Source organism: Mastomys coucha, unplaced genomic scaffold (genome assembly GCF_008632895.1).
Source record: "Mastomys coucha isolate ucsf_1 unplaced genomic scaffold, UCSF_Mcou_1 pScaffold18, whole genome shotgun sequence".
NCBI lineage: Eukaryota > Metazoa > Chordata > Mammalia > Rodentia > Muridae > Mastomys > Mastomys coucha.
Genome location: NW_022196900.1, coordinates 83,657,288 through 83,663,703, shown reverse-complemented (window position 1 = coordinate 83,663,703; position 6,416 = coordinate 83,657,288). Strand labels below are relative to the sequence as shown.

Here is a 6,416-nt window from a genome sequence, read left to right as displayed (position 1 = left end):
ATTGGGGTGTGTTGAGACTTGTGAAAGACAGGCTGGAGGACAGTGCGTTTGAATAGGGTAAGAAGGGTGTATGGCTCAGGCAGCATCTCTCTTCTTGAATATCTAACTTCGCTTCCCTGCCTAACCCTGTCACTAGTCCTTGAGAAGGAATCCGTGCAACTCGCGTGCGCGTGAATGACTTTGATGTATTTCTGCTTTTGGATTTGACCCAAAGAAGCACCAGTAGGTCTCAAGTCGTGGGCCTCAGCAGCCTGAAGATCAAAATATGACAACTTGAGCAGGTGCAGGGAAGATTAGGTAGCTTGGGTGGGCAGTAGTAATTGGGGTATTGAATTATATTTTCTGATTTTGAGGGTTTTTTTTTCAGTAAAGGGAAATTTTTGATATGTTATTTTCATTTCAAAAACAAATAAATATACATAGAAGAGCAGATTAAAGTTGGCCTATTTGGTGCTGGCATTGGCACATATAATAAGATTGAAACAATACAGAGATTAGCGTAGCCCCTGTGCAGAATGACGTGCAAATTCATGAATCATTCCATATTTTAAAAAGGCAAGGGCACTTGTTGCCAAGCCTAACTGCCTGAACTCGATCCCGGGACCCACATAGTAGAAGGAGAGAACTGATCCCTAAAAGTTGTCCCCTCACCTTTACACGTGTGCCATGACAGACACACATAGGCACACACCAACAAACAAATAAATAAAATGCTATTTAAAAATGAAATGTATATTAAGAGAATTTTAACAATTGTCTGGGCAAACACTCCCAAACCGTTCAGGCTCACTTCAAGCCTTACAAAGGTCCCAGAGGAAATCAGGCAGAGCTTAGGTCTGCACAGCACTCAGGCTGAGGAATGCAGTTCTGACCACTGCCATTCATAACATATAGTGTTACTGACCCTGAATCCTTACCCCATCCACAACCTTTGTCATCTGACTCCGCTGCTTTTCCCACTTACAAGGTGGCTTCTGTATGCTCCCCTCTTGTGGTCTGCTCTGCCCAACTAGGTGTGTCAGAGATACCTAGGTACCAATTCTGAGTCAAGACCTTCAGAGGTCTTCATGTGTGTGCCTGCCCTGCCAAGACCACAAGCTTAGGTCCACCAGCAAGATGCAAGATAAGTAGCCGTGCCGTCATCCTGGCAGAAATAGTCTAGATCCATCAACAACCAAGCAACCAGCAGACCTATAAATCCAAAATGAACAGTGCCATTTAGTCAAACTCATTCACTCCAGGCCTATGAGCCACAAATCTCTCCTGATGTACATCACTGAGGTTGTGTGCTTCTTATCCAGCGGGAGCTGACAGATACACTTTCCAGACAACTCTGGCTTCAGTCCTCACAGCCTCCCATCATCATGCAACCTCCGCCAACAGGAATTATTATTATCTCCACCGACAGCCAGCCCACTTCAAAAACTGTTCATACTTTAAGTTTAGATTCTCCGTGTACGTCAACACTAAGAATGAACTGGCCCAGTCTACCCAGTCTCTCAAGACCTATCTTTGTGTTCATGTAAACGTTTACTGAGCCTTCCTAGTTAAAAAGTCCCAAAAGAAAGACTGCTTTCTCTCTTCGTTCATACAAGACAAGAACGCCTTGGCTCTCTGGAGCCTCCCTCTTCCTCTACACTGAAAAGCTGCCAAAAGGTGAAGATTGGATTTCCCCGGGGTCAGACCTCACTCTCCAGGGCTGGCTCCACATCTCTGGCCTGAATCCTCCGACTCGCCTCCCTGCCAACAGTCACACCTCTCTATTGCTCTCTATTCCTTCCTCCAGAGCAGATGTAGAACCCCACCACCCAGCCTGTTCAGAGCGTCACCTGACACGTTCTCTGATCCAGGAACTGCGTGGAGAATAAAGGCATAAAAGGTGCAGTCCATGCTCTCCAGGAATTCAGTGAGTGAAGGGGCTTTGACGGTCCAGCCCAGGGATCTCAGACATGACAACACATCCTTCAGGGGATGCCTGCATAGCCAGGTTGTTCGTTTATGGTCATCTATTTAGTATGCGCTAAGAGGTCAAAGGACAACTCAAGGAATTCAGTTATCTCCTCATACCATGTGGATTCCAGGCAGGGCTGGAACTGAGGTTGTCAGGCTTGGTGGCCAGCACCCTTACCTGCTGGGCCACCTCACCAGCTGCCAAAGTAGATACTTTATATCCTCCAGTACCTTATGCCAAGATACTTTATGTCATGCAGCATCTTAAATCCTTGCAACATACACTGGTGTTTTATTATCTTTTCTTGTTTCTTTATTTTTGTCTTTGTTTCTGTCTTTCTTTCTCTCTTCCTTCCTTCCTTCCTTCCTTTCTTCCTTCCTTTCTTCCTTCCTTTCTTTCTTTCTTTCTTTCTCTCTTTCTCTCCTTATTCTTTCCTGTGTGTCTGTCTGTGTGTGAGAATAACCACTGAGGCACACTCTCAGTCCTGTATCTACTTTGTTTGTTTGTTTTGTTTGTTTGTTTGTTTGTTTGTTTGAGACAGGGTCCTGGAACTTATTCTGTAGGCCAGGCTGGCCTTGAACTCACAGAGATCTGCCTGCCTCTCCCTTCCAAGTGCTGAGATTAAAGGTCACCATCCCTTAGGTCTGTATCCATTTTTAAAGAAGACATTAAAACTCAGAAAGTCCATATGAGTTTCCCAAGCCATAGTTTATACACAGCAACATCTGGATGTCAGTTCAAAGCCCTGGGTTTCCTTATGCATGAAATTGCCTTTGACCTCACCTACTGAAAATTTTTGTGACTTCCCATGGCCATTGGACTAAAACCCATTCTCTTAGAAGTGGCCTCTGGGGTCTCCTGTTGTTATGTTCACACCGAGCCAGCATTTCTAGGCTTTCCTACATTCAGAGGCTTAGGTTACTCTCTAATCTGGGATATCTCACAACCAGTCCGACTCACGTTCTTCAAACTCCTAACTCCAGAGTCTTCTACTGGGACTCCTGTGTTCCCACAGCACTGTGGCAGACTTGCCCTGGCCCAGGCCAGTCCCTCCCATATCAGATATAGAGGTGTGCAGAGTGCACCCCTCACAGGGCCAACACTCAGTTATCAGTGAGGCCAGAAAACTAGGACCATAATACTGACAAAATAGGGCAATGGACACAGTCTTGGTGCCAAAAACAACACTAAAAAAACCTGAAAGTTTAGTGTAGTCCAGTGTCTTAGTTGAGGTTTCACTGCTATGAAAAGGCACCATAACTAAGGCTACTCTTATAAGGACAACACTTAACCTGGTTTACAAGTTCAGAGATTCAGTCCATTATCATCAAGGTGGGAGCCTGGCAGCATCCAGGCAGGCATGGTACAGGCAGAACTGAGAGTTCTACATCTTCACCTGAAGGCTGCTAGTGGAAGACTGACTTCCAGGTAGTTAGGATGAGGGTCTTAAAGCCTAAGCCCACAGTAATACATCTATCCCAACAAGGTCACATCTCCAAATAATGGCACTCCCTGGGCCAAGTATATTCAAACCACAACAATCAGGTTGACCTCAGACCTTGAACTCTGACCCTCCTGCCCTTATCTCCTGGGTGCTGGGATTACAGATATACATCACCAAATCCAGATGCTGAAGTGTTAGGGGGTCAAACCCAGAGCTTCGTGCATGTGAGACAAACCCTCAACCAACTCAGCCACGTCCCAGCACCATCCAACCAACATTTCTTGAGTACCTCTATTCAGTCAGGATTCCCGTTTCAAACAGCAGTAATAATTCAGTCTGATCTGAATGGAAACCCATTGAAGAGATGTGCAGAATCCATGGGAAGAATCAAAGTGAGGCCCAGAACACCCAAGCACCCAGGAGTCCTTGGTAGCTGGAGCTCCAGCTAGCTGACACGGTACACAGAGAATCCATGCAGAATGCCACCACAAATGTCCTGTGGGCACGGTTTCTCTAAATGAGCCCTCTATTACCCCTGGATGTTTGGGTTATCCACCTCTTTGTGTTTACACTTCTGAGCTATGTCACATGTCGTTGAGTATCCTGCTTCTACTGTCCTCTAAAGGAATGGCAGACAGTTCTTCTCTGTCCCCTCACCCCCAAGACTGGAAGGAAATTCCATGAAAACTAGGAAGAGGCTGGGGTGCTGTGAAGTCAATATTACATACATACACACACACACACACACACACACACACACACACACACACACACACACACGCCAATGGCTCACATTTTAGAGGCAGGATGAAGAGGAACCTTAGCTAGAGATCACCTGTTAGAATATCTCCCAAAATGTAATCAATGGAAAGGTAGGCAGCCAGGATATGAGAGGGTTCAAGAGTCAAATAAGTCATTTGAGAAACACTGTTTTGGATGTCTTTAAGATCTGTCAGAGCTTCTACTGTGCACCATACCTACACAGGGCTGAGTGACATCCTTGGCTCTCACGGTCACACAGTCCTACCCAGGGATGGGTGACATCCTTGGCTCTCATGGTCACACAATCCTCTTCTTGAAGAGTGCTCTGTAGGACTAAGTCCAGCAGGCCATGTTGAAGGAAACCCAAGAAACCTATCCTTTGTTATCAGACAGGGAAAGTGAGGGGCTTTCCTGCCCTCACGGCCTCTGACAGGCAACCCAGGAGTCAGGGAAATAACCAGTTCCCAGCAGGAGTCAGAGAGATGGAGGCCAAGGGACCAATCAGACCTTCCACAGCTTGGCACCAAGTCTTCATTCTGCCTGCTGACCCAAGCACCCTCCAGGTGCAGCTAAACAATGCATACTCTGTGCCTGCAGGTCTCACTTCCATCCTCAGGGAAACCCCCACCAGGACAGAGGGACAATATCATGAGAAACACTGGGAAGCTGGACAAGCCCTCCAGCTGCTCCTGGAGTCAGAAGCATATCCAACAGCTGGCAGGTGCTTAGTCTACCAATACGGAGTGGGGTGCGGATAGATGCCTACGGCTAATTCTCCCACACATCTGCGTGACCTCGGAGAAAGCTACATTCTCCCAGCCTTGGTTTCTTCATGCAGTTGACTGAGTTCCTATAAACATGTCCAATAAAGAATTAAGTATGCTTTAGATGTACGGTCATTATCATATTGGACATCAAATAAGAAGCAACACTTTTCCTATTTAAGACCTAGAAAGACTTTTCAAGTAGATCACACCACACACACAAACTATATACATTCATACATACATACATACATACATACACAAATACATACATACACACACAGTCACATACAGCCACATGAGAACACACACACACTTGCACATACACACATTATGACATCTTGTCTCTTCATCTCTATAATCTTCCTCTAATGGTCCAGGCTTCATAACCTAGGCATGCCTATTTTACCCTGGTGAATTTCTATTCTTTCTTCACAATCCCAAGAGCTGCTACCTCTTCAGGGAATTCCTCCCACACTCCCCTCTCCTCAGGCTCAGTCAGGTGCCTGCTTTGCACACTGACTCTAAATCTTCATCACTTAGGACCTAGGCCAAAATGTCTCTCATTTGTTTGCACACTCTTGGCTTCCACTAGCCTGTGACTTAAGAGCCCGTCATCTGTGAGCACGTGCTGTGGCATATCCGGTTGAGTGAATATATTCAAAACTCAGCTCTCCTCTCTCCCTACTGTGGGCAGCCTCGGGTTTTGCCTTCTGCCAATTCTCAAAGCAAAGTCCACATGTTCATCATTTCCCCTAAAGTAAGCCCTGTGCACGCAGCCTCTGAGCACTAAAGACTTTGTAAGGACAGAGGAGATGCACCCCACACAGCCTCCAAATGCTTATGGGATGTGTTTACTTATCCCCCCAGCAACTAATATTCTTGAACCGAAACACAATGAGCTTCAGAAACTTGCCAAGCGGGGAAGACACATCATTAAGTTAGGGTAGCTGCCCTCTCGGCCTCCCTGGGGAAGCAAGGCTACAATTCACACAGCAGTGCTATGCTCAGAGAAAGGGATTACAAAATGGTTAAGAAGGGTGAGAGAAACCCCACTGAAAAGGAGATGTTCCACTGAACTCTGGAAAATAAAGAGGCTACCATCAAATGAGCTATCCTGACATTTCAAAGAAAAACACAGTGCTAGGAGAGACACTGAGAGACCCAGTGACACCCACTGCCAGCTGTAGAGGGGACCATGGAAAGAGTCAGAACAGCTGAGTATGTCAGTCCGGGCTGTTCCCGGCCCAGCCTCCTGCCAGTCCTAGGACAGAAAATAGCCTGGCTGACCCAGAGCACACAAAGCATTTCCTGTGTGGCCCTGGGGACCCCTGAGCTGTACTTTCTCAGGGGTGGGGCTGCCTGAGGGGGTGAAGGCAGAGGAGGAGGGGACAATGCCACCTTGAACTCTCTCCGGCACCAAAGTGGCCAAAGATAGAAGGGAGTGACATGCCTGTGCTGGGCGCATGTGCAGGTGTGTGTGTCCCTGTTTGTG

The 6,416-nt window shown here is 46.7% G+C and overlaps 1 pseudogene; it reads left to right on the top strand.

The window, feature by feature from the left end:
• The first annotated feature begins 450 nt into the window (after nt 1-450).
• Nucleotides 451-550, top strand: LOC116097238 (annotated as a pseudogene).
• Nucleotides 551-6,416: the final 5,866 nt, after the last annotated feature.